This window comes from Mytilus galloprovincialis, chromosome 6, assembly GCF_965363235.1.
Source record: "Mytilus galloprovincialis chromosome 6, xbMytGall1.hap1.1, whole genome shotgun sequence".
Classification (NCBI taxonomy): Eukaryota; Metazoa; Mollusca; class Bivalvia; order Mytilida; family Mytilidae; genus Mytilus; species Mytilus galloprovincialis.
Window position 1 is genome coordinate 87,862,073 of NC_134843.1, and position 10,008 is coordinate 87,872,080.

At 30.9% G+C, this 10,008-nt stretch overlaps 2 long non-coding RNA genes across 3 annotated transcripts; one reads left to right on the forward strand and one right to left on the reverse strand.

Annotated features, from left to right (window-relative positions):
• The first annotated feature begins 1,665 nt into the window (after nucleotides 1–1,665).
• LOC143078404 (uncharacterized) lies at nucleotides 1,666–7,326 on the forward strand. Of its 2 annotated transcripts, none has more exons than XR_012979208.1 (3): nucleotides 1,666–1,794; nucleotides 5,638–5,777; nucleotides 6,401–7,326. It is a non-coding gene; the product is annotated as an uncharacterized LOC143078404 (long non-coding RNA). The 2 variants fall into 2 exon arrangements; XR_012979207.1 differs by lacking the exon at nucleotides 1,666–1,794 and adding an exon at nucleotides 3,744–3,959.
• On the reverse strand, nucleotides 2,267–3,103 carry LOC143078403 (uncharacterized). Its single transcript, XR_012979206.1, has 2 exons — nucleotides 2,945–3,103; nucleotides 2,267–2,325 (listed from the first exon to the last, which is right to left on the reverse strand). It is a non-coding gene; the product is annotated as an uncharacterized LOC143078403 (long non-coding RNA).
• Nucleotides 7,327–10,008: the final 2,682 nt, after the last annotated feature.

The window sequence follows — 10,008 nt, forward strand, 5'->3', positions numbered from 1 at the left end:
GGCACAATCCCTCCTGTTAGGGGTTTAGTATCATACTATCATAAAATATATGAGAAGAACATAACCCGTGTCATGCCAACAACTGTTTTTTTAAATAAATGTGTTTAGTTCCGATGCAAAGACCCTATAAGTGAATCAATATTAAAGCCAAAATATGCAATCTTTAATGACCTGACAACAGTATCGTAACTATATCCCTTCTTAATAAGTCTGTTTAAAGGTTTTGTAAGCTTTTGAGGTGAATACTGACATTTATGTGCTTTGTAAGGAATATTACCATAAAAAATTGGATGTGAAATACCTGAACGTATAAGATGTCTGCATTTACGAATTATTTCCTTATACTGATGTTAAAATTTAGTAAACGTTTTGATTAGTTTGTGATATCGAAAACCCTGGTGTAATAATTTTTCAGTAATACATAAATTTCTCTCGCTAAAATCTAATACGTTGTTACATACATGAGCGAATCGTACAAGTTGAGATATATAAACATCATAAGATTGTGACAAGGGAACGCCACCATCTAAAAATGGATAATTAATGATAGGAAATGAAAAATCATCTCTTTTATCATAATTTTTTGTATTGAGCTTCCCGTTAATGATATAGATATCAAGATCGAGGAAAGGGCAGTGGTCATTGTTAGTATTAGCTTTATCTAAAGTAAGTACAATAGGATAAATTTCTTTAGTATACATACTGAAGTCGTCATTATTGAGAGCCAATATATCATCCAAATATCTAAAAGTATTGTAAAATTTTTGTATCAAATGTTGTTTTGATGGGTCTAATTTTAGTCATAAATTGTAACTCATAACAATACAAAAACAGGTCCGCAATAAGTGGTGCACAGTTAGCCCCCATTAGAAATCCAATAACTTGACGATATACGGAATCTCCAAAGTGAACAAAGATGTTATCAAGTAAAAATTGTTTCTATTTTTGCCCCAACTGTTCAGGGTTGAACCTATGTGGCCGTATCCAGCTGCGCTCTGGGAAGCAATTTATAAGTTATTGGTGTTTCTTTTAAAAATATACTCCAGACACTCTGACCTTCCTCAACCATTAAAAACTGGCCACCACAAAAATAGCATAAATGTGGTGCTTAAAAGGGGCGTTAAACACCAAAAATCAATCAATCAATCTTTTTTAAATATGCTGAATCTACTCTTATATTAAGATTATATTAAGAGATTGGTATTCATTGGGGTCTAAAGGGATATCAAAAAATGCATTGTTGAGGTTCTTTGATATGCTGAATTTAACTGTGAATTTTGATTTTTTTTTATTTTAGCCACATTTTACTAAAGGTCAACATAAGGGTCCAAAGGGTTCAAAATTAAACTTTGTTCATATTGTATGAACTTTTTTTTAACCAATTAACCCAAATATCAGTTGTTAAATATGTATTCATTTAAATGCTTTGGACAATATCTTAGAAAGTTTACAAAATTTATGCAGGTGCTTGGAGCCTCATGTTTTTTAGGTTTCACTGTTCATATATTAAACTTTTTCCTTTAGGGGAATGCTTTATTATGTGAACAAAATTCTGTTTCATATTTTGTGAAACACCTTTTGTCAGGTAACATATGTTTTTCTACCCAGCCAGTTACTCAAGTGTGGAGTGAGTAGATTTCAAATGAAAAGATTTTTACCTGTACCGTCATGTGATTTACAGGTTGGAATTTGAATTTAAATTAGTTTGATCTTTACATGGACAAAGACTTGCATTTTTTCCTCAGATAATTTATAGAGACAGGAAAAAGTTTAAAGTTTCATGAGGAGTTTAAGGTATTTCATGTAGTAATAATTATGTATTCTGTTTTGGTTTTCAAACTTTTAGTTCCAGAAAATTACTTTTAAAGAATTAAAGATTTCACAAATTTTTCATTCATAATAAGGTAAAACAGGTTGGGAACAAACCCCCTGTATGGTGATTATACCTCTATAGAGAAATAATCCTTCTTTAGAGGGATAAAATTATCCCTCTATAGAGGGGTATTTTTGTTTGCACTGGATTTAAAGCAAATTAGGGCAGAATGGCATTTTCTAGTTATATTGGCTATAATCTCTAGCATTATATGCATCAACATATGCACTTTACTAAAAATTGGGATAACCAGTTTTCTGCTAAAGTGACAAAACTTGCAATCTATTGTAAACCTATCTGAACACCTGATCAACAACAAAAGGAATAGTTGACCTTTAAATTTCATGTTAAATGTAGTGTTCTGGGGTTCTATAGCTATATATGAAAGCCTAATGTTCTATAAATGTTCTTTATTTCCATACAATACATACTTCCCAGGGGAAGGTAGAAAGCTGAAATTAATAAAATGTTCCTATTACAATATGTCTTAGTATAATAAACAAAAATACACAAATTAGGTAAGTATCAGGTAAGTACACATGCACTAACAGTATATGAAAACACACACCTAAATCAATCAATCAGTCAAAAGCTCACACATCTAAATCCTAGTTAAACACTTGCAAAGTGTCCTATAAAACCTGTGCCTATAAATATGTTACATGCTTATATATGCATGCCTAAACCATGACTACAAACTAGCACATAAGCATTCCTAAGGTGTAAATATACATAACCAACAATTCCTAATGTGTAAGTTTGCCTATCACTACATGTAAGAAAAGATAATGGTAGGTAACCTAGACAGAGAATTTTACTTTTGTGTGTGTAATAAAATAAATGCAAAACACCTAAAAAATATATATGTCTATGAAGGTAAGTATCTAAAATACTTTTATATAGGTTTACAAAGTGTGTATTGCCTGGACCAAGTTAGAAATTCAGTTCGTATGAACCAAAAAATAGAACCCTTATTTACGGGTTGAAAACACAAAAATGTATACCTTGCACTATTTGTGCATACTTCTAAATACATAATAAAAATATAATCAGGCAGGGAAACAAACTTACTCTGTGGGGGACTTCTATTATTCTAATTTTGTTTTGATTGAACTGAAAACGTGTTCTATGGCTGAATTTTGAGAGCTATTAAGGAAAGGGGATGGGAACTACCCTAAAATGTGTTTTCTCTAAACCTGTACAAAGAAGGATAACTCTATACCAAAAAAGTGAAACATCACATTAAATCTAACAATAGAAATTCTGTTCAGTGAGGCATAAGGCAGCAACCATTTGATTTTCTGGGGGGGGCTATGGTTTTTTTTTCTGGACAAATTTTTTTTTTCGCCTGCGGCGAAAAACAATCTATTTTTTTCGCGACAAGTCAAAAACAATTTTTTTCTTTCAATTTTAGCATTACATATAGTGGCAGCTGAGGGTGAAACAAACAATTTTTTTTTCTCAGAATCAAAAACAAATTATTTTTTTCTCCAAAAACTGGAAACAAACTTTTTTTTCCAAAAAAAACCATAGCCCCCCCCAGAAAATCAAATGGTTGCTGCCTAAGTGAGTAGAATTTACCTGATCATCACAGCTTTCAATCATGGTGAACAATAGATTTTATATTTAGTCAGATAAGCATCAAACTGGACATTTGCATATTAAATTAAGTACATCAATTGGTGCATCAACTGTTCCAGGTTACTGCCATAATAAGTACAGAATGCCATTCTGCCCTATATTGATTTAAATCCAGTCTAAACAAAAATATCCCTCTATAGAGGGATAATTATACCCCTCTATAGAAGGATTATCCCTCTATACAGGTATAATTACCATATAGAGGGTTTGTTCCCAACCTGTAAAATGTGAAACACAATGATGACTCTTAACCATTTCTTCATGTTGGTTTATATATTTGAGATGTATTACATTTTTTTCATTGACTTTGTTTAATATGAAATGTTTCTTTTCAGTTCTTGGATACTAAGGAACTAATAGTCATCTTAATTGGTATTAGATTGGAAAACCAGACACTATACACCATTATATAGATTTTCAACATTGGTGAACTCTGAGTATATAGGTATGATAGTCAATCATTTGTCAATAGTAAATGAAAAAAAAAACTTATAAAAACCCTGTTATTTTACCTTTCAGATACATAAATGAATAACTGAATAATATCTATGGTTTCTCTGCAATGATCTTGAGCTGATATTCAGTACAAATATTTGCTATGCGTTATAGTTAATAGGTCTATCCAAATATTATTGCGTAAGATGGACCTAACTGCCTAAGCCAGGGAAGCATGAACAGAAAAGCATGAAGTTTTAAAAATGTTTATGTACTAGTCAGCAAAAGAAACGATACACAACTTTCGAATAAAATCTATCAAAAAATATTAAATATAGAACAAAATGAGATACACAATTTTAAAGAGCGTTCATTTGCAATGTATGCACATATGATAATGAAAATTAAAACCTCTCGGAAAGTAACTAAATTCCGTGTAAACGATTGTAGGGTGCATATTATTTTTGCGGAAAGATGGAACAAAAATCGACGCACAATTTTCTAAGAACTAAAAAAATTTCAAATTTGTTTAAACATATTCAATATACTATTCAAGTTATCTTGTAACTAATTGATTGAAATATCGTTTTGATTTTTTTTGGTAAAAAAAGTTTTTTTTTGTAATCTCAAAAAATGTACCAAAAAAAAAATTGTTTTCGACTTAAATCAATGCTTTAGATATGAAAACAACACACTGTAAATTTGGAACCTTTCAGATTAGTTATAAGATTGTACAGTTTTTTTAATTTCACTTTACATATACTGTCTATGGTAAATCACTTGATAATGTATACATTTTAACGATTTTGTAGGGCCAAACTTTGCTTTACAAATAAACGAAGAAACTATGATTTTTAAAAAAGAATTGATGGCAAACATTGTCTTTGCCTTTAAATAAGAGGATGGCATCATTATTTGGAATTTCTGTTTTTAGAATTGACGTTTTATGTAAATTTTGTCAAAAAAAATAAATTTCTCCAAATGACATCATGAAAGCAAAAATATTTTGTTTTTAAATGGATTTATATTTCCATATAACTATTACTACCTTCAATATTGATCCTATAAACGGAAAACTTCATCTTTAATTTAGAAAAAAAAAATGTGTATCGTTTCTTTTGTTGACTTGTATATAAATGAAATTGTACTTTCTGTAGCTATTTAAAATGCCACAAAAGTCAGTATTTTTAAAGACATTCAGTTAAACAAGGAGGTTAAATACATCATCTCCTTGAATTTACTAATAAATTGGGACCATGGTATCTATTTGGAAAGCTTATTATATGTAGCTTGTATGGGTTTTGGTTCATCGTAATCTTTTGGCAAACTTGGCTGTGTTAACACAACAAATGTAATTTTTCTCTTCACAATCTAAGGACAGTGGCGGATCAAGAACTTTTCATGAGTGGATGGGGTGGGTGGGCGGTGACTGACCAAAAAAAGGGGGGGGGGCTCTGATCATGGATCCGCCTAGGAAGGACTATGGATAATCTCATTGGTTGTAAACCAAAATAAGAATAACATTACATCATTTGATAATTTCCATTTTTAAGATTTTTTTAAACCAATCATAATGTTTTTGTTTATGCTTTTGAAAATATTACAGCAAATTGATCACAGAAAAAAACAGTGCAGCTGGAAAAGGATTATTTAGATATGGAGAAGTAAAATTGAATTTTGTATTTCAGAAAATTTACAAGACTATCCACAACATTCTCATTTTGATGAATTGTTAAACCACAGAAACTTAAAAAAGACCTACAGGAAACCTAAGCTGTAGGGTATATACACCAGTATAAAGATTCGGCCAGTTGCGTTCATCTATTAGGTATGTATTGGTTGAATATTACATTTCTCCTCATCATTTTTGTCTCGCTTAATGGAGTAAAAAAGTGAGACATAAGTATGCTGTTGACGGCGGTGTCAACAATGTATTAGTTTGTGATTATGTAAGTTGATGGTGAACCGAGTCAAAGATATTTAGTACACAGCTGTATTAGCACTAGCACATTTCATTACCATGGAGATTATTTGGCCCTGCCACCTCAGTTGTGGTTTATTGACTTTTAAACTTTTGCTTAGTTTTCATGTATTAGTTTGTGATTCGGTCAGTTTATGGGGAACCACTAGTGGTAGGTTAATGATAATAGGTCTGCAGTTGTATAAGTATCGGCATATATCATTTCCATGGATATTATTTGGCCCTGCCCCCTCAGTCATAGTCTATTGACTTAAACTTTTGCTTAGTTTGCATGTACAAAAAATGTATTAGTTTGTGATTAGGTTGGTTTATAGCAATGATTAAAGATGCATCAAAGAAAACATATGACCATGATGACTCTCTTAGATCAACAAAAAAAAAGAAAAAAACTTTTATAAAAAACAAAAAATAATATAATTTATAAAGTTTCCACCCTTTCAAATATTATATACAAAACTGATATTTTTTAGGAATCCAGAAATTGAGCAGAGAGTATTCAATGACCTTGAAGAGTAAGCAATGGTACAGAAAAATATCCATCTCTGTAGTCACCAAAGAGATAAGTATTTTTTTCTTGGTTAACAATTATGTATATGGACACTTTAATTTCTTTCTAAGATCCTCATTAGGAAAAAGAGGATTCAGGTATACATCAATGAAGCAGCAACCCAACAAAAGATTTTTTTTCATATCTCAAAGCCCTCCCTTAGAAATGAATTGAAAAATGCTCAAATTTTTAGACCTGTTAATATGAAAACTTGTGCAATGTCTAAACCAAAACTACAAAATTTCATGCATATTTTTTTTTTTTTGAATGGCTTCAAAGTTTAGATTAACTTTTTTATGTTCTTTTAAAAAAAAACTACCAGATGCAACAAACTTTTTTGGAAAATATATGAGATGACGCCAAGAGAAAAATTTCAATCCTGTTATTTTATTAATTACTTTATCATTGGCCTTTAACATTGTTGATTTTCAATTGCTTTGGTTCTTTATTCAAATTTTTACAAGTGAATGGAAGTTGTTTTGATGAAAATCACCTTTTAATCAATGGGAGGTAACTGGTTATATAACATAACTCTTTGCCATGCTTACAGCAACAATCTTTTTTCATTTTCCACAAAAATTAAGCAATGAATGTAGGATGCCATTCTTATAACAATACATCACTGAATCAAGACCCTCATCCGCACACTAACATTTTAAATGTGTACCCTACTTCATAATGCAAATATCATTTGATAATGTTAATATACAAGATTGTGAAAAAAAAAAATATTTAAAGATTTTACTCATTTCTACTCTGTAGAGACTATATCACCAGCACTTTGACTGATGCACAGAGACTTCTGACAAATAAGTACCGGTACTCAATAGAGTTGAATTAACTATTGACAACCGGTGTCATATGGTATTTTGAACCCCCTAAAAAGTGAACCCGGGGTCAAAATACCATGCGGTAAAATGACCCCGGGGTCATTATACCGCATGGTATTTTGACCCCGGGGTCATTTTTCACATATGGTATTTTGAACCCCCCTGCGGTATATTGAACCCCCTGTTTTTGATAAATAGTATTGGAGATAATCTAATTTACAATTTATTGGCTATCATTTTTTTAAATTTGTGGTTTTAAGTAGGGGGTTCAATATACCACAGGGGGGTCAAAATACCATGGCTAAGCAAAATTTTCAAAATATCTTTTCCAGCATTTTTAACACATACAAACCACTTATTGGAGTATTATAACTATGTTAAGGGGTTAGAATAGCTTCAATTTTTGAAATTCAAGGTCTATAGTAGGGGGTTCAATATACCGCAGGGGGGTCAAAATACCATGGCTAAGTAAAATTTTCAAAATATCTTTTCCAGTATATTAAATACATACAAACTACTTATTGGAGTATTATAACTATGTTAAGGATTTAGAATAGCTTGAATTTTTGAAATTCAAGGTCTATAGTAGGTTGTTCAATATACCACAGGGGGGTCAAAATACCATGGCTAAGTAAAATTTTCAAAATATCTTTTCCAGTATATTAAATACATACAAACTACTTATTGGAGTATTACAACTATGTTAAGGAGTTAGAATAGCTTGAATTTTTGAAATTCAAGGTCTATAGTAGGGGGTTCAATATACCGCAGGGGGGTCAAAATACCATGGCTAAGTAAAATTTTCAAAATATCTTTTCCAGAATATTAAATACATACAAACTACTTATTGGAGTATTACAACTATGTTAAGGAGTTAGAATAGCTTGAATTTTTGAAATTCAAGGTCTATAGTAGGTTGTTCAATATACCACAGGGGGGTCAAAATACCATGGCTAAGTAAAATTTTCAAAATATCTTTTCCAGAATATTAAATACATACAAACTACTTATTGGAGTATTACAACTATGTTAAGGAGTTAGAATAGCTTGAATTTTTGAAATTCAAGGTCTATAGTAGGTTGTTCAATATACCACAGGGGGGTCAAAATACCATGGCTAAGTAAAATTTTCAAAATATCTTTTCCAGTATATTAAATACATACAAACTACTTACTGGAGTAATATAACTATGTTAAGGATTTAGAATAGCTTGAATTTTTAAAATTCAAGGTCTATAGTAGGGGGTTCAATATACCGCAGGGGGGTCAAAATACCATGGCTAAGTAAAATTTTCAAAATATCTTTTCCAGTATATTAAATACATACAAACTACTTATTGGAGTATTATAACTATGTTAAGGAGTTAGAACCTTGAATTTTTGAAATTCAAGGTCTATAGTAGGGGGAAATTTTACTTTGCCATGGTATTTGGACCCCCCTGCGGTATATTGAACCCCCTTTTCTAGGCCTTTAATTTCAGAAATTCTATCAATTCTAACTCTTTTATGTAGTTAGAATACACCCATAGGTAGATGTATTTATTAAACTTGCTGGAAAAGATATTTTGAAATTTTACTTTGTCATTGTATTTTGACCCCCTGCGATATATTGAACCCCTTACTATAGACAATTCAAAAAAATCTGGCAATTTTAGCTCTTATTTGTAGTTAATATACACACACAAGTAGTTTGTATGTATTAACTTTGATGGAAAAGATATTTTGAAAATTTTACTTTGCCATGGTATTTTGACCCCCCTGCGGTATATTGAACCCCTCACTCTAGACCTTTAATTTAAAAAGTTCTGGCATTTATAACTTTTTAATGTAGTTAGAATACACAAATAAGCAATTTGTATGTATTAAACTTGCTGGAAAAGTTATTTTGAAAATTTTACTTTGCCATGGTATTTTGACCCCTCTGCGGTATATTGAACCCCCTACTCAAGGCCTTTAATTTCAGAAATTCTGGCAATTCTAACTCTTTTATGTAGTTAGAATACACAAATAAGTAGTTTCTATGTATTAAAATTGCTGGAAAAGATATTTTGAAAATTTTACTTTACCATGGTATTTTGACCCCCCTGCGGTATATTGAACCCCTTACTATAGACAATTCAAAAAAATCTGGCAATTTTAGCTCTTATTTGTAGTTAATATACACACACAAGTAGTTTGTATGTATTAACTTTGATGGAAAAGATATTTTGAAAATTTTACTTTGCCATGGTATTTTGACCCCCCTGCGGTATATTGAACCCCTTACTATAGACAATTCAAAAAAATCTGGCAATTTTAGCTCTTATATGTAGTTAATATACACACACAAGTAGTTTGTATGTATTAACTTTGATGGAAAAGATATTTTGAAAATTTTACTTTGCCATGGTATTTTGACCCTCCTGCGGTATATTGAACCCCCTACTCTAGGCCTTTAATTTCAGAAATTCTGGCAATTCGAACTCTTTTATGTAGTTAGAATACACAAATAAGTAGTTTGTATGTATTTAACTTGCTGGAAAAGATATTTTTTAAATTTTACTTTGCCATGGTATTTTGACCCCCTCCCCCTTTTTTTACCATGGAAAATCAAAACTACCCTTATATATATATATACATATGTTATAATTACAAATAATTAAAGCATTCAAGCTACATATGGTCTAGTTATAATGTGTCAATAAGTATTTTGAATGACATTT